At 37.7% G+C, this 23,512-nt stretch overlaps 1 long non-coding RNA gene across 1 annotated transcript in view; it reads left to right on the top strand.

Moving 5' to 3' along the window:
- Window positions 1-16,512, top strand: part of LOC128737049 (uncharacterized) — a 56,195-nt gene extending 39,683 nt beyond the window's left edge. Inside the window, exon 3 of the long non-coding RNA XR_008412022.1 lies at window positions 15,634-16,512. This is a non-coding gene — a long non-coding RNA (uncharacterized LOC128737049). The remainder of the gene's footprint in view (window positions 1-15,633) is intronic.
- Window positions 16,513-23,512: the final 7,000 nt, after the last annotated feature.

The following is a 23,512-nucleotide window of genomic DNA, read 5'->3' as shown; positions in this document are numbered from 1 at the left end:
TCATGGTTCTTTCGAAAGCAAGCATTTTCAGGGAAATAGTACGAAATACTGTCGTTCTCGTTTCAGTACACGTACACCTACCTCTTTAATGGGATTCTCACTCCACTCGCTAGTTTCTTTCAACAGACCGTCCAGGGGTCGAAGGAAGCCAAATACTGGAAAGGATGGGTAATACACGCATTGGATAAAACGAAATAAAACTGATCATCAGCTTAAAAAAATAAATGGAAGAAGCACGGGCGCAAGACGAGAAACGAATTAAAAGAAATTAAATTAAATTTTTAATACAAAAAATGCAATTGCTTTGAATGAGAAGTAGATCAAAAAGCAAATCGAAGAAAAACCACAGAATAAAATAATTCGATTATTTAAAATTATTCAATCGGTGTTCAAGCCTCATCTCATCAGGGTTGTTGATTTCTGTTTATCTTTCGTATTCTCCGTTTTGCAAGACAGTCTTTCCTTAACATTGTTTTTCCTGAGTCAAAGCCATTGTTCAAAGAGAACTCACTTTGACAACGTGAAATCGAGTGATCCAGGTAACTGTGACATAGCAAAGCAACGTGGACGCATACAATCCTTGAGTGGCAGCGGTTTACAATAATTTTGAAATAAGTAAGAAGTTGATGGATGCCACCGTACGTATTGAGTAAACACAACGTAAAACCTGATTTATCCAGCACGACAGAATAAGGAAATAGACAATAATAAAGGTTGCTTACAGTAGTGGTCTGAATACGTATATGGTTTCGGAATAATTTATTTCTGCGCCAGTTTGTTAAGGTTGTCCGCAAACGCCATATAATGGAGGAGATTGAATGAGATTAATGCAAAATTAAAGGATTAATTTTTTGCTGACTGTTTGAGTTCACAAAATTTCAATGCAGCGGTGAAGATAATCTTCAATGCTTGTTATATATGGAAAAAAATGAAGCAGCAATTACTGCGATGCACCGCTAGTTTAACACTTTCGAAGAAGCTGTTGATTGACATTCGGATTTTTTAGTGATTGTATTCTGCACATCCAAACATACATTACGAAGGACGCAAGATTTTTTAGTAGATGCGGAATAAGAATGCATGTAGGTATATTAATGGTAAAACTAGTTTTGTTGTCAATACATCATTTCATTGAATAGTTCTGTCAATTATGAGACATAATAAATAATAAGGTGCTAATTTTCATTTTTCCAGTAAAATTATACCACATTAGTTCGAAAACATGCAATTGGGTAACCAACGTATTTTGATACCCATAAGCAGCTGTACTTTTTTGTGTGTGCCAAAAGCGCATTTGGCTAAAAGGCTACCGCGACCACGGGAATGACACTTCCAATACCAACCTGTACAAAAAAAACGTAGCCAACATAGAGCGGGCCCAAGCTGACAGCTTCATAGATGGGCTCAAGCTGACAACCGAATCGGATGTGTAAATTGTTAAATTTTGTTAGTTTTAGTTTGATTTTAGCCAAGATTTTAGTGTCACATGGCTAATGCCAGGCAGGCAATTGATGCGAAACAAAAGAAGCTGTGAAAATGGTTATTTAAATTCGTTTTGGGAAATCGCTTTGCGTTTGCCGCCTTTTTCATGTGAGCAACGAAAATGTGACGTCATATCAGCCCCCTGACCGCGACAATTTGATGCTTACAGCAAAATCAAAAGGGAGTGTCCAAATTATGTATTCGCGTTGACGGCATTAAACGATCTCTTGCACACTCATAGAAATTCCCGTATGTACGTGTGGGTGAAAATCTGCCAAAATGTTTCGGTCTCTTGCGCTCTTCCAGAGATTTCTATTCCGCTTCACCCCTACAGTAAACTTTTGGAGGTGGCAGCAGCTTACGTTCGTCAACGCGAATAGTTGCTGATGGGGTCTGAAATCAATGTGATATATACAGGTGTGGCAATGTTGGTTAAGTGGTGTTAGTGCAATGAAGAAATTTCATCATGGTGTGGGTGGAATCGTAAATCGACCAAACACGATGAAGCGTGACGTCAAACTCCAAAAACAAACCCCATTGTCCGACGCGGTTTGTTTTTGTAGTTTGACGTCGTTTTCTGATTTTCGCTACTAATACCATCAAATGTCTTCTTTTTCCACATCTTTTTAAACCTCATTGGTCTGAAATAAGTTGGTTAATCTATACACATCGCAAGATATGGGAATTCAGCAGGGAAAATTACATTGGTTGATCTACCGTCAAAAATGCCAAATATCATAAAACGGGTTTTGAAATTCAAGATAGCGGATGATTGATGTAAATAATCTATACCTATAAAAATGGATTTCTGTCTGTCTGTCTATCTGTCCCTATGTTCCTTATAGAATCGAAAACTACTGAACCGATCGGCGTGAAAATTTGCATGTAGGGGTATTTGGGTCCTGGGAAGGTTCTTATCAGGGGGGATCTGTTGATGTCAAATTCCTTACATGTGTGCGTTACCGCAGATTGTGTTTGGTCCATGACGTTTGTACTGTCATGGACCAAACGGCTTGTGATTGATTTCGAGCCAGGGGACTCGCACCTCTATTTTCGTCTGCTGCAGTTGACAGAAACTCAAACCCAAACACGCAGCGCAATTGTCGTTTGTATTGTTTTGATCCCGATAATGCATTTATTTGCTTTTTAGCGTAAATAAAACCAACTAAGAAACTTTTCGGAAGCTACACAAACAGGCAAGAGCAGCAAATCGGTAAGAAAAAAAGTAGCAAGAGCGGCATTGAAAATTATGGTCACCTGCCTGCCCCTTCACATGTGAGTTTCACAATTCCTTACCGATAGATCCCCCTGGTTCTTATAGATGGTTAGAGACCCCTCTCCTCACTAAGAGGGGATATCAATGCAGATACTTTGAAAAGTATTAATGTTTTTAGTGTCATTCAACTTAAATAAGTGTAATTTCATCCTTTTACTAAACACTGTCTTTTTAAATCCACCTAACAGTATGATTTAAATTTTTCACACATAATTAGTTTCAATCCGTACTTCTGAAGTCAATTGCTAATATATTCAAACTCTATGTACCACATCTAAAGCAAGTTAACTTTGTACAGTTTTACAATGCAGATAATTCATTTTACCGAAGGAAAATCTGGAAAAACCCGATATTATTCGTGGGTGTTCGAAGTTTGAATCACACCTCAAAACGTGATTCAAACTTCGAACACTTTTTATTTATCTAATATCTTTGAAATAATGCTTGAAATATTGTATTTAAACTATGCTTTAGTACATATATATCTTGCACTTACCTAATAATCGCGAAGTGGGAAGGTAAATGTTCTAAAATTGGTAAAATAATGCAAACGAAAAAACAGCTACTTTTGCACGAAACGCTAAGAGTATGCGAAAGAAGTTAAAATCTAAGTTCTCCCTTTTTTCCAGCGCCTGCTGTTTTCTTACAAGGAATCCTACAGTTCAATGTCATACCTCACCGGATAGAGGACATTCTAACGAACACGGTGGTGTACAATAAGCATAATATTTTATCATATTAGCGATACTAACGAGCATTTTATTCTGAAGTGTTCGAAGTTTGAGACTGTTTTAAGTTTGAATCAGAACGGTATTATTTATAATTTCACTTGATTCTTTGAAATTCTCTTTGCGATACAGGCTGCGCAGTTGGCCGATTCAGACAATCGCCATTTTCCAGGATGCCTTCAAGTATTGGCTGCGTCAGTGTGAGATTAGATTAGATTAGATTAGACAAGATTTTTTCTATGGTGAATTATGACCCCTCTCCACTTTAGGAGGGGGGAGGGCTCCTATATAAATGAAATACAAATCTCCTCATAACTCGAGAACTAATCAATCAAATGGAACCAAATTTGGCATGTGGGGAATGAATCAGGACCCCTTCCCTTTTTAAGAAGGGGGGGGCTCCCATACAAATGAAATACTAATTTCCTCATACTTCTAGAACTAATCAAGCAAATGGAACCTAATTTGGCGTGTGGGTGTTTTTGGAGGCAAATTTTTTTATGGTGAATTGAGACCCCTTCCCTCTTTAGGAAAGGAATTATGAACCCTCCCCCGTACAAGAGGAGGGAGGACTCCCATACACATGAAATACAAATTTCCTTATAACTAGAGAACTAATCAAGCAAATGGAGTCATATTTGGCATGTGGGGGGTTTTACAGACAAATAAAACGGAAATTTTCGCGTAACTCAAACTAATCGAACTCGCGGCGGCAGTACATACCCCCCCCCCCCCCACCCCCGCAGAGATCACCTCTATCTAGGTTTATTGGTTTTCCTAGGTCTACTGGCCTCTATTATTTTCTTTCAGTTGGGTCCGAACGAGCGACAGCGAGTAAGGAGAGGATCACTCTTGCGAAATGGTACTTTCCACCACCAATGAACTCCTCAGAAACTTGCAAAACTCGAGATTGGGACAAAGGTCATCCGAGATTTACGATTTATGTACAACACAGTTTAATTTGTGGCAATACGAAGTTTGTCGGATCAGCTAGTCTATGCATAAAAATGACGATGAATAAAAACTTCGAACGATAATTCAATGAGACAAATTTTGCTTGAATTCCGCGATTAGCCTGTGCAGAAAAAAATTGACAGCGCTATCAGTTGATTGCCGGCAGCAATGGCGAAAGGGCGAAAACAGTCAAAAAACTACGCTCGACGTTTTGTTCGTACTGCCAGCTATACTTTGCAGCTCGATGTGGGACATATATTTGACGTCATCGCTTACTTCCTTACCGAGAAACGTAGTGTGCCTAAACCCCTGCCAGTCGTTGCCGTCCAACATGATATGTCTCGCCATCCATTATGACTACGATGTGTCATTTCACCGGAAAGATGTTTTTCACTAGCACGCGCAACACCAGACGCTTCCACCAGACTTCCATTCGACGCCCTCACCATCCAGAAGGGAGACGATGTGGTAATCCCAAATCGGTCTATATGGGGGGGCTAGGGGATGCACCTCACGATTTTCAACTTGTTCGCTCCGGGATGGAAACATAGCAACAAAGCACCGTAATTGCTTGACTGTTTTTGCTATATGATTGTCGCAAATCAACCAATAACGGTTTCATTTTCTTTTGGTATAGGCTTAATAAACGCAGGATTCAACGAATATATGTTTCACATAATTATATGCCGTTGATTAATGTGCTAGAATTTAATAGAATTTAATTTGATTTTTCTTTCATTTTCTGTTCGCACGCTTATAAAAACTTTAGGTATTTCCCTTTTTTTATCGCCATGCGAAATTAGTCCATTGTTTAATGCATGCTTTATCTCTACAATCTATCGGAAATGGCAGAGTTATGAGCGTACAAAACGTAATAACTTTTCGTTATACGTTTATTTCTCGAACTTCTAAAGTACACAGTTATATAGAAAGCGGCGGCATAGTTCTACGTTAAAAATTAAAACATATTTTGAGTGCTATCTAGTATAACAAACAAAACGGTAAAAAAGAAAATAAAAAATTATTGGCTAATCTAATGTTTTTTTGTCTTGACCTTGAGATGCGGTCACTCATATATATTAATATTTTTTGAAACGGTGTTTCTACCTTAATAAGTGGGTTTTGCAGTTTCCTACCTCCTACTTTCCCCTACCATCTCTTCATCAATTGTAGAACTACGGTTTCAAAAAATATTGAAAAATTCTTGCTATCCTTTAATTCTACTACGGTTTCTACTAAGTCGTTAAAATGAACAATGGTTAATATAACAAAGTTCTAAGTCACACAAAAAAAAGAAGTTAAGTTGGCTGAACCTTACGCGACGCAATGTAATCCATTTTACAGAATACATAATAAATATTGCTAATAATTTGTGATCAACCTTGTGGTCACAACACGAATTGAACAATCATTCTTCTCTCTGCAGCAACGAACCCCTTATTTTAAGTCATGACAATGAAACATGAACCAAAGCAGAGTACAAAATTCACGCACGAGTTTCTTTTAAATTGAAAAATAATTTAGTTTCAACCAGAAAGTTAATGAGTTTTTTCTTCTCGCTTATTAAAGTTTTGACTTTGTTTACTAGAGTGTGTGTGAAAAATACGAGACCAGTGCAGGCTGTTAAAATTCTTTAATTTATGCTTCAGGATATCTCTCGACATCAGGCATCATCATATTGATAATGCTACGTTAGCTTTCATACGCAATAAGAGATATGTGTGGTTTAGTCTTGGAGCTTATGACAGCGCGTAGGTGTGCGGAACCGTACGCTCAAGGAAAAAGAGAGATAAAACACTGCATACAGAAAGCATGTCTGAGCCTGTGAATTTTTCGCTGTAGTAATTATCAATAAATCACTAGTACAGTAAACGTATATACATCCTTATAATCGGTTCCGGGTCATAATTCTGGTCGTTGAACCAAAGTAGTCGATTTTTAGAAGATAAAATCAAAAACCATGGCCAATAAGCTAATTTTAATTGTGATCGTTGTCATTGACTACAGTTTTTAAATCAAATCGCTACAAATTTACTACGTACTGTGATTGAGAGATCGGAACTAAGTAGGGATTGCGAGCGTTTACGCTTCACAGTAGAACTGTTGGTTAGCAATAAACTAAGCCTAAAAACATTTAAAATCTTCATTAGAAATCTTTCCATATCAAAAATTATCCGTCTGATGCTCATGTTTTATTTTAGGTTTCATGAAATTTAGAAATTTCGTATGAAATAAATGTTTAAGATGGATGGTAAATGGCTGAATAATGCGCTCCAGAACCTCGCAGTGTATTTTATACATGCAGCTATAAAATAGATTCCACGGAGGTCCACAGCCTCTTATTCAACAACTCCTATCCCTACCTCCTCGTGGTACCATCCAGGATATGCTCCTTAGTGGATATCGGACAACCGGTGGAAACTTGGGTCGTATGCGGACAGAGAAGGAGGCACACATGTGAATGCTGAGTGTGAACTCTCCGCCAGCAATGACGGTTCTCTATAGAAGGTATGATTACTAAGAACCAAAGCAGAGTGTCCAACCCAATAAACATTTTATTTCAACAGTAGATTATTCAACCGTTATATAGCCAGTGCTTAGGAATCAAGCGCTAAACAAGCAATTATACAGCAAAAATGTTTGTTGGGAAAGACCCCAAAAGGAGGATGGTTTTAATAGCCGTTATCCATGACTATTACGTAAAGACTTGAATGGATAAATCCAAGGTGTGACCCGACCCGTGCCGAGGGATGAATGATGGAGGGGGTTCTATGAATTCTCTGCCGTGACGGAGCCTGTGGAGTACCAGGGTGCCCTCCACAGTAATTTTCTCTTGCTGCATCAAGCTGCTCAACTACAATCTGGGTAGCAGCCGCATTGACGTTCGAGCTGGAACACATCCTTTGGACTAAGTTATCCGGAGTAGTGTCCTGTCCGCTCACTGCCATCATGTTGCTTCTCGCGCCCGTGAAACGAGGGCATATGAAGCAAGCATGTTCTGCAGTTTCCTCAACATCCACGCATTCGGGACACACGGGGGACTCCGCATGCCCAAACTTGTGCAGATACTGTCTAAAACAACCATGCCCTGACAGAATCTGAGTCAGGTAGAAGTTGACTTCGCCGTGGCGCCTGTTGACCCACCCAGATAGTTCCGGGATAAGTCGATGTGTCCACCGACCTTTTGTGGAATTAGACCATGCCCATGCTCCGTATGCCTCTATTTCCACGTTGGTTGAAGCACTCTACGTCCTCGCTGAAGATGATGCCAATAGGCATCATACCCGCTAAGACGCAGATTGCGTCATGCGAAACTGTGCGATACGCACTCGCCACTCTCAAGCACATGAGATGATAGGTGCTTTCCAGCTTGAATAGATTGCTTTTGGTACCGAACGCCGATGACCACACCGGCCCGCCATACCTGAGTATGGACTGAACCACGTTGGCTAAAAGCCTTCGCTTGCTGCTTTATACCGCAGGCTATTTAATCAATATATATATGGGTCATTCCACGGGAAATTTACAGTCAAAATTTTTTTTCTCTTCGGAATATTTTTCTTGCGTTCTTTGTTAAAAAAAATCGACACGTATTTTTGTATTTCGATGTTACTGTTGGAATTCGCAAGATATGATTTTTTAAAGTATTGTAATCCGAAAAAATCACTATTTTTGAAATACTGATTGTAAACGTAGTTTGTAATATCAAAAAATGACTTTCTACCAGATGTGTTCACTATTCCACAAGCTTTCAAAATTGGTATACCATACCTCCTCTCGATTGTTTTTCAATAGTTAAATAGTGCATTTTTATAAACAATTGCAATTTTTTCAAAGTTGGAACTTTTTTTTCTCGATTTTTTTTACTTTAAAATATTTGTTCATCTTTCTCGAAGAAGCATGCAAAATTTGGAAATGGAGAAATGAAAACTTTAGAAGTTATGATTTTTTATGTCTCAGCGCGTGTGTTAATGTGAAGCGAGCGGTAATGCTCAATCGATGTTCTAACCCACGGGCAGCTTCATGACGAGGCCGCCTTTGATGCTATTAAGTATAACGTGTCGTTGAAGCACGCGTGTTCGTCCGCTCGAATAATTTGCAGTATGTATATCGCCTCCATAACAGTACGCATATGCTGGTTTCGTGCATCGAATGCGATTTTTCTAGATATATATCGGTACATATATCATATTTGTTACTTTGATATACGTACGAAAATGTTTGCTGGGAAAGAGCAACTTTGACAATGAAGTTCCCGATTCACAGACTTGATACAGATTGTTAGCATCATGTTTACCACAATGAGTCCTGTAGTAAAACAGCGACACTGGCATTCTATATATTGATTCTACTGCTATTAGACATCATACGAGACAATGCCGAAATAGCTGTGGAAGCCTTCTAGCAGGCATAGTTGACGTGGCTCCCGAACTTGAGCTTGTCGTCGACCATGACTCCCAGGAGTTTTAAGGACCGCGTTGACGAAATAGTGCAGCCCGACGCTGATATTTGCTTGCTGCGCCGACTTACGGTTGTTCACCACGATCACCTCCGTTTTATCTGAAGTTTTTGGAGCGTCTTAGTAGAATACGAAACCTAAAAATAAAAAATAAGAAAACTTATCCAATTTAATTCTACTATGTGTATTTTATTCAATGACAGATACGTATTTCGCCTACGACTTGCAGGCTTCCTCAGTGTCTGTTTTCGAAAACAGACACTGAGGAAGCCTGCAAGTCGTATGCGAAATACGTATCTGTCATTGAATAAAATACACATAGTAGAATTAAATTGGATAAGTATTCTTATTTTTTATTTTTAGGCTCCGTTTTATGATGAGCTAGTTCGAGTTTCCTGGATCGCATCCAATCTTCAACAATGCTTATAGAGTGGGCAGCCGTCAACTCAACCTCTATAACAGATTCACCGTAGGTTTTCAAGGTGGTGTCGTCCGCAAAGCCGACAATCACCCCCCCCCTACCGGGAACTATAGCTTCAACACCTCATCATACATGACGTTCCAGAACACCGGGCCCAGTATGGAACCTTGCGGAACCCCTGCGGTGATTGGAACGCACTTCTGACCCTCCTCTGTGTTGTTGCATAGCACACGATTCTGGAAATAATTTTCCAGAATTTTGTACAAACGACACCGGCACTTGGACGTTCCGAAGCGAGTTGGCTGTGGAGTCCCAGCTAGCGCTATGAAAAGCATTTCTCACATCGAGCGTGTCAACTGCGCAATAACGGATACCTGCAGGCTTGGCATACACTTTTCGCTTTGATTTTGCTCTTTTGATTACTGCTCCTCAGCCAAGCAGAATTTGAAAAAGTGGTGTATGGGGCATTTGTAGAGCTAGTGATTATCTATAATATTGCTGAAGAAAGTGAAGTTTTATCTTTAGTATTTACGGCGGTGTACTGCAGCAATGCCGTTGGTAGCAAAAAGAGCGCTCTTTTTGCTACCAAGAGGGTAGCAGCCTTATAGCGTCATAAATACATAATGCACAGTAATACTTACTTCAGCAATATTGTAGATAATAACAAATTCTACAAACGCCCCATACATCACTTTTTCAAATTTTGCTTGGCTGAGATGCAGTAATCAAAAGAGTAAAATCGAAGCTAAAAGTGTATGCCAAGCCTGGATACCTGTCCTCTTGGGCTGGATTGCCACCTCGGCTGCCTTAGTGAAGTCTGCCCCGAATAATTCGGGAGCCTCTAGAATAGCTGCTTTAATGGTCATATTCGGGATTCCGACTGACCCCGGTACCTTGCTCACCTTTAGGGATTTAGCGATCTCAATGAATTCCTCGTTCGTAACCGTCACTTCCTCCCCGACCTCTAAATCGCCATCGTCCACGTTAATTTGGATGTTCGGCTGGGAGGCCGACCATCCTACGCTATGGTCTGAGTGCCTTCTTCTCTGTCCGCATACGACCCTAGTTTCCACCGGTTGTCCGATTTCCACTAAGGAACGTCTTCCGGATAGTACCACGAGCAGGTAGAGATAGGAATTGCTGAATAAGAGGCTGTGGAACTTTGTGGTGTTTCTGGAGCGCATTATTCAACCATTTACCATCCTAGCCCTGCTACTCGTCTATCCTCAACACGCCGACTCGTAGTGAGTCGAAAGACGAGGTGGCTCCAACTCTGAAGAGTGAGCTGAAACAACGGGAGAGCCGAACAGTCATGGCCAATTGGATGGCCGTACAATCGCTCAAACAATCTAAAAATCTATAACGTCGAGTATTAAGGTTACTCAAAAATTAAATTGCTGAGTCTCAATAAGAGAGATCTCAGCACGCTTACCGGTCTTGTGACAGGACATTGTCCCAGTAAATATCATGATCGGAATCTCGGTTTCGTACAAGATGTTATTTAACCTCGGAACACTTGCTCTGCAATTGTGGAGCACAAATAGCACGTAGACTACAATATGTCAAAAAGGGGAGATATGGTCTGCGTCGCCGCACAGGGTAACAAGGTTCAAAAACCAACTCACCTCTGATTGGCACCTGTCTCGCAACAGCTACCACCCTATCATTTCCTCAATAAGTGATAGGTCGGCTTGAAGCGTACAGTAAAAGTAACAAACGGGGCATACCACAATAGTTCAAAATGCTGGACGTAGTGTTAAGAGTAGCCAACAGAAGTGAGAAAAAAATGTTTGAGATGTTTAAGATACAGTCACCCCAGTATTACGGCCCAGTATAATGGGCCAGTCTATACTTTACGTTAGTTTTATACATAGAAAACTAATATTTAACCATCGAGTATGAGTTTAATAGACAGAAGTAACATTCCGCTGCATGCTTGACAGCAATACACTTAGTTCCAATGCACTAATTTTCCTAGTTTTCCGATAATTGTCAGTAGGCTCCAATCGACCGTCGATTTGTTGTTATTTTTGCGGTTGTTATAAAAAGTCGGTAGTGAATTATAAGCTGAATAGCGGCGTAAATTTTTATGTCTGGGCGCAAAATGGATGGGAATCGAAGGAATAGGTATGTATTCATTGAATTACGGTGAAACCACCTAGAAAAACTCATTTTCCGCTTCAATATACGAAGTTAAACAATGGCCCATAATACTGGGAGCAAAATTAACTTTTCCCAGTATTATGGGACAAGCATATAGATCAACAGTACACGCTGTTTTTGACTAAAATTGTAATTTGTTTTCAGTAAAACGAAAAAACGGGCACGGAAAATCAATAGACAGAAATCGAAGCACTATGATCCTGATATATTGCATCACGCTCTTGATCTAGCAAGACAAACAAGAAAAAGTTCAGGAAGTTGCAAGGAATCACAATCTACCGTACAGTACAGTTCCGCGTTAATTTTGGAAACCATCCAAAACTAATACGCTAGGACCAAATACTTTTCCTCTTCCTGAACTTACTTACTTTACTTAGTTGGCTAGCCGTCCTAAGACAAAGCCTGATGAACAAAGTTTCTCCAATGCATTCGGTTGCGGGCCAACGCTCTTCAATTCTTCGGACACCGTGTACTCTCCGCCAGATCTCGCTCCACCTTGTCTGACCATCTTGCTCACTGCGCCCCTGGTCATCTTATTCCTACTGGTTTTGAAGAAAATACCATTTTTACAGAATAGTTGTCCGGCATTCTTGCAACTTGTCCTGCCTATGGTATCCGTTCTGGCTTGTCGCTTTTTGTATACTTGGTTTACCATAGAGACCATCACGTTGATGAAGCCCTCTGTGTGATTCGAATGAACTTGACAATCCATTCGAAATCCGTACACAGAAGTTAGTACCACCCATCATAGATCGAATCAGTTTGATGAGCTTCCAGAAGAAGAAGATAAAATTGAATCTAATCTTACCTCACTCAGACAGTTGCTGAGTTCAGTACAAAATACAACAAGATCCCTAAATCGCGAGAATTACACACACACGCGTTTTTTCTTGAAATAAAACCAATTTTGTTTCACTGACTTATAATACTGGGAACATTGACCCATAATTCTGACCAGGTTTAAAAGTGGCCCATAATACTGGGAATGGAATATGGTTACATTTTGTTGTTTTGCAAAAAAGTGTGCGATTTTGAAACAAGATTACCTACCGACTATCAAACTATGATATATTTATAATCAATTAAGTTATAGGGTATTTTGCCTATCATTGAACGATTCCAATGATTGGACAGCGTCCAATAAAACGCTAATTCTAGAATTCATATACGCTCAAACCCTATCGAAGTGCACGAATTACTCACTTTGATCAGTTGTGGATCATTTCATGTAATAATAACGTTACATAAGGCAAGATTTAATAACAAAAATTCAAGTTAAACATTGTCATATACAATATGGGCTCAATTTTGTTAGCATTTCAGATAAGAAACATGTCTCACTAATTAACGTTTAAAACAATTATATTACCATATCACAGCTGTACACAGCTAAAGATATTGATTTGCAAGCAAAATATTTTTTTTTTATAGTTTTTAAAGTATTAAAATTTGACTGTTTAATCATTGGACAATAAAGCAACGATTGTCCTAAGGTTGCACAAGAACTGAAATAGCATGAAAAACCGCATTACTTCTCATTATGCGTGTGTATTTGACAGTTTTTATGTTTATGGCACTGTTTACAAATGGTTTTCATTTGTACGCAAAAGTTTTCCGATGAAAATTTATGTAATGGTATTAATTTTTTATTTTATATACATACATGCTTTTGATTTTTTGTTCTAATACAACAATTCCAAGAAAAATAGTCCTATTGCAAATTAAAGCTACTCCAGATTTTTTTAAACTATTTGTACTTGTAACTTATCTGAGAAATTTTATTATAATTGATTTGGTGCTAAAAGTGCCTGCTCCTGAATTAGGGTAATCACAAAAATCATCATTTTAGTATAAAGACTTTAGAAGAAAATTAAGAAGTTTGAATCACCGAAACGTTACGGTTTTGATGGTACTGACAACACACGTAAGATAATTCTATAACTATTGTAGAATAATATTGGGTTGAAACAATTTTTTATATAACATTGAAAATATTTTGTTTTCTAGATGTTCGCCAACAATGGCGAACAAGTTTTTCATATTTTTTGAGAGCTAAATAATTTTTTATCATTACTTTTGAAACATTCTAAATTTTATAATTTTATTTCTTTTATAAATAAAGTTTCGATGATGAAACGAAGATGAATGGTGCATTTTTTTAATTGTAAGGAAACGGATATTCACAGTTTTTCAGATTATTATCTTGCTAACAAATTTGTTTCGAGTAACCAGGAGATAAACAAACATAGTTTCCCTAGTAAAAAAGATCTTGCCATTAGGCCGCAGGAAATAGAAGAATAGGGAAAAGTATGCTTCGAGGGAACCGTAAAGAGAGAAAAATTTGCAGGAAAGCAACAGAAATGAAGGAGAAGAGCATCAAAGATTAGAAGTGGAATTTACCATCCCTTAAGAACTATATTAATAATTAGTAACATGTTAACTAATTGTTGATTATTTTTAATGGATATATTTTAAAGTTTGTTCATTCTTAATAGTAAGCTATCAAATTAACTTTGAGGTCGGTGCAATATATTGCATGTCCAACCATTGGACTATAAGTGTCCAACTATAGGACAATACGGTTTCAGAAGTGTTCAACGATTGGGCATTCAAGCGTTGTCAAAAAATCGCATATTTTTCCACGAAAAGCTTATGTTTTTCGTGAAAATGGCCTTGTAATGTAAACATATTTTGTATCTGATTCAGATTTTTATGTTTCTGTCTATTTGTAATTATTTGTTTAGAAAATACCGTTAAAATTCAAAACTCAGGGGCTTAGCTGTGCGATCATTGGCAAATTACCCTAAATAAACTGTAAATTATTTAAATCTGTGTTTCTATCTATAATTTTGAAGCATCATCATGCTTATCTGGCCCATAATACTGGGATGATGTAAACAAAACTATGTTGGATTTGGATAGAATACACTATAATAAGAAGGCAAAAGTAAGTATATGTTAACCTAACAGGAAGAAGTATCAACAATTAGAATCAAGTTATAGAGATTTACACACATGCCGCTAAAAGGCGGCGTTGGGCACCAAGGGGTCAATGTAAAAATTACGTCATCAAAACGCACAAACAGCTCATTTCATAATTTGTAATTTGGTAGTAAATTAAATAAATTAATGAATTTGATTTTTTTTTTGTACTATAGATGGCCAATTATATTATGATCATTTCGGGTCCCAATCAGAGTAATTTCAGGGGCCTTATTATCACAGTCATCTCACTCACCTCACTCTAGAATAGAATAGACAGATAGAATTGTCGGTGAATCGATCTCGCCATTTAGGATCTTTGCTGCACATACAACTTACTGAACTTATAATGCCAAGATAAATCTCGTAGCGCAAGCCGCAAGCCGGGTTTTTGCACCCGTTCCATACGCAAATTCCATGCCAGCTGATAAGGACACCAAACTATGCGCGCATTTCCGATCAGTGTGCATCATAAAGGTTGAAATGGTAATAAATGACCAATTTCTGTTTTATTTGTTTGAGAGTCCTTATCCACCTACCACATGGGTGGGGGGTCTCAAACCATCATAAAATAAATAAATTCAAAATAAATTCATGCCTCCTAAAACCCCCACATGCCAAATTTGGTTCCATTTGCTTGATTAGTTCTCGAGTTATGAAGACATTTGTATTTTATTTGTATGGAATCTCCCCTTCTTAAAGAAAGAAAAGGTTCTTATTCACCAGCGAAAAAATTCCCCCTTCCCCTGTTAAAAGACGGATGGGTTTCATTATACCATTGAAAAAATTTCTGCGTTCTAAAACCCCACATGTCAAATTAGGTTCCATTTGCTTGATTAGTTCTAGAGTTATGAGGAAATTTGTATTTCATTTGTATGGAAGCCCGCCCTCTTAGAAGAAGAAGGGGTCTCAGTACCCCATAGAAAAACATCTTACCTCCAAAAACCCCCACATGCCAATTTTGGTTCCTTTTGCTTGATTAACCAAATATTTCAGAAAAACTAGAACTATTTTCCCGTTGAATGCAATAGGTTTTATTTAAAAATGACTTATTTCTTGAGAAAGAGTATATGTTTGCCTTATATTAGGATAAAAATTATAATTCTTAGTAATTTGAAGAAGTAAATTGTGAAATTGAATTAACTTGCTATTGTTATATTTATTTCAGACTATGAGAATCCAGGCGGCTACGATTTATTCATCCTTTACCGCAGGGACGATTTGCCGATAAAATGTAACGATGATCAACCTAAAACGGACGGAACAAGAGCCCGTCAGTAGCAAACATGGGATTGTATTCTTGAACGTTTATTTTCCGTTTTCGGCTGAACAATGCTGCAACTACTTTAGTGAATTATTGATTTTTATAATTCTACAGAGGATCAAATAGTCGTTCTGATGATAGAATCAATACATTTTCCAACTCGTGATATTTGTTTTGTGTTATTGGTAGTAGGTATTTAAAAGAAGTTGAATAGATACTATTCACGGTCACAAAGAATTCTAGAAATATACTCAAACAGTCGAACTTAGATTTTTCGACTTCATATAAAAAACACTATCCATTGCAATCTCATCAACACTATCAGATGGAAGTCGAAAAATATAAATTGATAGTTTGCAAATGTTTTGTTCTTGAGAAATGTTATGTTCATGAGAAAAAAAGATTGTGAAAAATTCCCGAAACCGATTGGTTAAACGGGAACATGATAAGTACAACAAAAGGGGTTATTAAAGAAAATAAGTAATTTGAAAAACGCAATACTTTTGCACGAACTAAAAGTTACACAACCGATTATTGCTTTCCTATTAAAAAAAAATTAGGATTAAAACAATAGATTTAATGTTAGAAGTATTTGATTAAAAACCAATGATCACAAATCAGTTAATACTGTAATTGCCAAGAAGATTGCTGTAGTCGTAAAAATATTTCGAATGGTAAGGAGCTTTCACATAAACATTATTCAACATGCAAGGGATTTCTATAACGTAGCTCTTAAGTATTATATCAAATCAAACATTTGGAAAATAAATGCGCGTGATTATTTTCTGCGAGCCTGTTAGTCTGTTCTCTGTGGTATTAGGTATCAGAAATCACCGTTGTACTCACCCCATCGGCAGGCAACCATGTTTTCGCCGCCATCATCTCGTGTGTGCGAACATGAGATAGCATTTCATCACTTCGTTTCACTCGACTGCCAGCAGATTGATTTGGGCCCGCTGTCAAATTTTGAGCCCAGGACATGCTGTCGCTGCAGCTCGATATAGAGATGTCGATGGGGTGGTTGTACTACTTTTAGCAAATTCGCTAAATTCATCGCTTATTCAATCCGGATTGGAAATTCTTCCAGAATTAACGTGGACCAAATTCGCTAGTTGCTTGCGTTATTCCACAGAACAGCAGTGGAAGTTAAAATCCAAACATGAGATTTCCTACTAGCACAGTTGTTCTAAACTAGTTGTGGTAACCGAATAATGACTAATTTCAGTTAAAAATAGGTTACAGCAACCAGAAATGACAAAAGTGTGATACTCGAGTTTTTGCTACCTTCTACAGATACTAGCGAACCTGGCGGTAGAATGTGACTTTCTTCCACGAAAACACACAAACGCACACGAAGACACATAGCAGCGAGCATTCTGCAGTTATTCCCTTGGTTTCCTTTCTATGTGAAACCCAATCAAAATCGCGTTTTTTGGGAGCACTCTTTCTCAGAAAGCGCTACCCTAGGCGCCAAATTAAAAATTACGAGTCTTATTTTCAAAAAGAAAAAATTACAGCGAGTTTGTTGTATATTCATATTCATTTTTAATGTAAAAAACCTGATTTAATCCACCTAGTGGTGAAAGGAACCTTTGTTATACGGTATTACTTGCTATTTGAGATAGAAATCGCCACGTCTTCGGAAAATAATTCATCTATTGGTTAACGTTGCATTGTGCGTTGGTTTACATAAAATTTTTGGAAATGGAATAAGTTTACAAAATTTGAACTAAATAGAAGCACTTATAAATTTTGATAGTTCCTTTTCTCATGAAATTGCTGAGTAAGTTGTTACTAATGTGGGTAAGTACAAGTAAAAGTAAGTTGTAAGAAGAAATATTATTTTTTCAATGCGTAGTAAAGGTCTAGTTTATAGGTTTTTGAACTATGTATAATTTCCTGTAATGCCATTCTATTTGATTCACATCAATAAAGTTTTCTTGAATAAATTTCATCAATTTTTATTAACCTTCGGTTACTCACGCTGTTGTATTTTATACAACATGTGTAGGTTTTTGAATACCATATAGTTATATAGTTACAAATCATTATTTAACTAACGTATGTTCTTCAATAAACTTGTTATGAGCAAAATGGCAGAATTATTCGACGCATTAATACTTTAAATTGTTAGGAAAATACATCAGCATAAACCGACATCACAGAAACGAAGCAAGCAGCACGTGAGGTGTACCGCAATTGGCCTCAACTGGCATTTTCTCTCGTTTCTTCATATAGAAATGTCTGTATGCAGCAAAACTATCAGCAAATATGAAATGTTTAAAATGTATCCGTGTGTTGGTAGTCGAATAATTCGGAGTCAAAATTAGGGCGTTTTTTATAATCAGAGTTCTACAGATCCTAAACAAGCAGACATATAGGTATACTATATTCAGCAATTTTGTGTATTTTTACTATTTGCACAACTTTGTAATGCATGAAAAAGTCATACAACAATTACAAAAAGAGATAAAATAAAAAAACTAATTTTACAAGTGCATGTACAATATATAAGATTTCTCTATCTTCGCTGAAGAGATAGAAGGTTACTAACTTCAGCAAAATTTCTTGCAATAATATGCCCTATAACTTTGCAGAACACATTAATGTGTTATATTGAAACTGAAGGAAAATAATTTTTTTATTTCACTTTTAGGGGGATTAGTCAAAATTTAAATTCTACCAGACGATAGAGCTTTCAATTTCAAAAAACTCTTCCAAAGGTTCGATAAACTTAAAACCAATTTTTCCTAGTCAAAACTCTAGTGCGCACGTTTTCTTTGGTGTTGGGCTATTGTGCACGCGAATAACCGTGTTACAAATGTTGGCGCGAGTGTTCGAGGGTTAATATCTTTTGATCGGAAAAACCAATTCTTATGAAATTTTGCATATATATTTGAAGTGTCAAAACCTCTCGTTTGACATTAAAATAGTTGAAATTAGGGAAACTAACTTAGTTAAAATCATTATATATTACAGTTAATTTTGGTGTGGTGTATACAGTTGCTCATAACTTTCAAACTAAACGTCCAATCAAAAAACAATTCAATAGTGATCTATCCGGCTATATTACCTTTCAAATGAAACTAATAGCGCATAAATCGGTTTGGACATCTCTGAGAAACAGGCGATCATTTGGACCTTGTCAAAACTGGTTTTTTAAGTGTAACTTTTAAACTGCATATTGGTTTTCAATGAAACTTGGTAAAAAGTTTAGCGATAGCAAGAGCTTTCATTTGGTACTAAGATCATTAAAATTGGTTGTGTAGTTTCGGAAAAAACCGTGTCACGTAGTTTTCACATTTTTGCCTATAACTTTTAAACGAAAAGTCGTACCGTGAAACAACTAAATAGTGATATACTAGGCATAAATACCTTTCAAACAAAAGTAATAGCGGTTGAATCGGTTCAGCCATCTCCGAGAAACAGGCGATTGAAAATGAGCTGCACACACATACATACACACACACACACACATACAGACATTGCTCAATTCGTCGAACCCTATCGATTGGTATATGACACTTGGCCCTCCGGGCCTTGGTTCTATTTCGCGTTTTTCGACCAATTTCTAAACCTTTGTTATATAGTATAACAAAGGTAAAACGTATTTTCTGCCTTTAAGGTGAGAGCCAAAAATATAATTTTTCTTTCTTATTTAAAAAAACACAAAATTATTTATTTAAAACAATGAAAAAAAAAATTTTTTTTTTCTTGATTTGATTATATAGAGGATTCGATTATATGCAGTGAAAAATTTTTGGCGACTCTATATAATCGAGTACGACCTGTAATAGCGCCTGACGATAGGCGAAAGGCGAAGCGTAGTAACCTGAAACCTGAAACGTTACGCTGAAAAAGATGAATCAACGACACATGTTATTATCAAAAGAGAATATGTTGCCATTTTTGATCGCCGAATTGTTCGAACTTCCACTTCTGTTCTGTGGTGATTCTATCTATGGTGACAGACAGACAGTTGTACCTGTTGGTACAGTTGTATATCTGTCCTGGTGTCGTAATTTCCGTAACCGGACAGCATCTCTGCGCGTGTTACTAATTAGTATCGTTGCCGATATAAGACAGAGGGCTCACCAAGAATGGCTTGCTTACTCGTTGATCGGGTGACGTCCTTCGTCTCGATTGGGCTACTTGAAGGCCCAAGAGTTGCTGCTGCTGCTACTGATGTTCTTCCTGACTGAACTGATTACCGCTCCCGATGTGTACTCAGCGTCCGACATTCAAATGAGCTCTCTTGCGGCGCGCACGCTTATTTATAGCAAATGACTCTCACGTAATAGTAGAAGGGGCGGGGCGAATATGTACTCTGTCTAATGCAAATTGGCGGACTTCGGACATCAACTTGAGAAATATGTATCATTTTCTTTTTCACGTATAATATTATTTAACTTTAATTTTATTTAACGTTTTATTCATTAAATATTCATTTCATTTCAACATTTAACATTCTTATCCTACACCTGGTATTAGAGAACCTGACTTGATAGTTGGAATGCAGTCGTGACCAGTGCAGTAAAAAATAATTTTATCGCAACTCTAAAACTCGTGGTAATATTAAACTCTTTTTTCCAGAAGGTAGGTATATACCTTCCAGTTGGTCTTGAGGTATGATGCTGGTCTAACAAGCTAGTCGTCGTATGTTCAAATCTCAGCTGGGAGAGGCTGTTATAGTCAATAGGATCGTAGCAGTAGCCCCGCAATTGCCCTGTACCTACACTATGCGTTTCAAAGAGATCAGAACTAACAAGAACAAGAATAAACGCATAACAGTTTCAGTCACAGCATGCCTTGATCCTTGGTTTGCCGGTGACTCGGTAGTATTTTCAAGACCCCGTGTCGTTGTTCATGTCGTTGATAATTCACGTGCTCGTTCAATTCAATTGTTCAAAATGTCCGTTTTGATTCAAATCTCTTCCTGGACTTTTCTCCTTTTATTTGTAATTTGTTATCTTCAGTTTATACCCTCCCATGAGTAGGTGGTTTGTCGTGCTCTTCGTGCATGTGTAGTATGTAGTATTGCATATTTTACCTTTACGTGTATACTACACGTGTCTCGTAAAGCGGAATAGAGCGGAATTGAAGGGCGAAGCACCGGGAGGGCTGACTCAGTTCCCTAGATGAAATGCTGGTATGCACAGAAATTTCTCTAGAAAACTGAAACCAAATCCTACCCACCATACATGGCATTTTGACTTACTCATGAAAATTGAAACTTATCGCTAGTTAGAACGAACGAGTGTTCAAAAATGATGTGATGTCCTTAATTGCGTAATCGAGACATTTTCTATGGGATTACCATAGAATTTGTGGCTGTTATGCGATTATGAACAGCACATCACTGAAAAATAAACACACATGTGCATGTATACATGTGTATATATACGCATGTATGAGCGTGCATGGGTATATAGGTATGTATGAATATATGTTTGAGTGTTCTTTGATGAGTCAGAATTTTCTCTTATACCTATGCTGCCAAACTACAATTATTAATGGGCATTAAGTTATAGTCAGTAGCTGTTTCCAGTGTTATAACTTCATTATTATTATTGTCTTTGCTACAAACTGGTGTTACAATTATAACCATCTTTACTATTGCTACCATTTCTGTTACTGTCACTTCTATTGTATTGTTTTGGATGTAATTATTGCAAATTGCATCAAAAACGCGAAATGCAAGTATCTTGTAAACAGTTTGCAAGTAGAATTCCAGCAGTGACCTGTCAAATATTTATGTCAGCTTGTTGCGAGTGTCAATCGCAATAAATTGCCATGTATAATTGACAGCTCCCTGCAAGGATTTTACTTGCATGCTCTCTGCAAGTTTTTTGCATTTCGCGTTTTTGATGCAATTTGCAATATTAATAATTATCATTGTTATTTTCTCGCGATTACTAGACACAACACTTATGGTTCTATCCAGTCGACCACCGCTCTGATGATGGGTAGCATCATACCCGAAACCGGTTAGCGGATAAGGTATTTATGTTTTTTGTAAGAACCATAAGTGTTGTGTCTAGTAATCGCGTTATTTAGTGTTCTTACGTTGCACATAAAATCAATATATATATTGTTATTTTCTCATTTGACTCCTTTATTATGCAACATGCAATCATGTCTTATGACTAACCACGTTAACGGTATTCAACTAACAATATAAAATTATCATGAATGACGCTGTTTGTCTCCCAAAGACCCTCCTAATGCTGATGAGCTATTGTCGGAGAATCCATCAAGTCGTACGGTGGCAACTCACCGCCGGACTGCTCCTCTCCATTCTCGCTGCTGTCGTCGCGGTCGAACTCAGCGAATCTCTCGAAACGCTTTATAGTCTCGGGAGGCATTATGTTTCTGTCCATTGCCCAATTCCAGCAGACCTTAACTGGAATTCTACTTCTATATAGATCTTGTTAGAGTATAGCTCTTCAAGTAAAAGCAGGTATCCGATATTTTGACTGATTCAAGCGATAGCGAAGGGTTGTCCACAGTATACCATCATTCTAACTTTTTAAAAAAATATGGTAGTAGTGCTTTAAATATGGCCATGTTATTCGTATTTCAATCGGATTTGTCGCTTCAATATAATTGTCACATAGGGTTAGCAACATCGCTAACATCTCACCCAGTCTTGCTTCATGATTGTTTGCACATAACATGATATATATACATATCTCAAAGTGAAGTTCTACATGATCCATCACCCATATCCTATCTCAGTGACAGCACAAGGATGCTTTAGTTTGATGATCTGAGGAGCATACCGATGAAATAGGTTGACTACCGCTACAAAGCTGTTAGAGTTAGAGTCAATAGGATCGTAGCACTGACCCCGCACTGTCCTGTATTCTAACAGCTGGTTGCGAAGTCTGTAGTATAAAAACAGAAGGTCAAATTTCGATAACGGAATTGGCACCCAGGCTTTTTACCGCTACAAATACGCAATGACTACTGGGAATAATACGAACGAGTGCTAGGAGTGCTATATCACATCTGCTCTGTTTTTCGAAAGTTCTGGCAGTTTTTCAATAGTCCTAAGCAATAATATGAATATTGCTCTTGAATAATACTCCGTTTCTGTTTGCAGCACGAGGTGGGGCAGTTAGAGCCAAGTCTGTCCAAGGCTGTGAGAAGGTGGTTATGATAATGATAAAAGAGTTCGTGCGGACAACACTAGCGCCATAATGCGTTGATGATGATGAATTAATAAGTAGGAAGAAGAGATGACAGAACTTGACTCTATACAGACCCGCTAGAATTGTATAAGCAATAACAATGAATGTACTTATCTTGATCTTCTCCTTCCTTTTGTTTATCCGCTTCTCTGCCTGTGTCAGTCTTGTCGTACCTGTATATTCGTAATAACTTAGGGCCTACGTTGACTTCACGTCGTCCGCTCCAACGTCTTCAACCTGTAGCTGATCCCTCGTTGCCCCCCACGACAACGTTAGGCTCGCCGTGAGGAGCAACGACCGAAATCAGACAACGAAAAAGAGAAGAAAAAGAAAAGGGGAAAATTTTAGTCAACATGTTGATTGCAATTTTCGGGTTAGTAATATCACGAGAATTCTATGTCTGTCCATCACCTATGCTACTACCGACTAACTGCTCGCTAGGATGGACGCTATACTCATCTCTCCAACCACAGAGAACAGACATCCATCCAGGAACAAATTTTTAGGAAATTCTTGGATAAAATTTCAAATTAAAATCACCTAATATGCTAGTGACACCACCACTATAGTTTCCCAACTAAATGATTCAT

This window comes from Sabethes cyaneus, chromosome 2 (genome assembly GCF_943734655.1).
Source record: "Sabethes cyaneus chromosome 2, idSabCyanKW18_F2, whole genome shotgun sequence".
Taxonomy (NCBI): domain Eukaryota; kingdom Metazoa; phylum Arthropoda; class Insecta; order Diptera; family Culicidae; genus Sabethes; species Sabethes cyaneus.
This window is presented reverse-complemented; position numbering and strand designations above follow the sequence as displayed.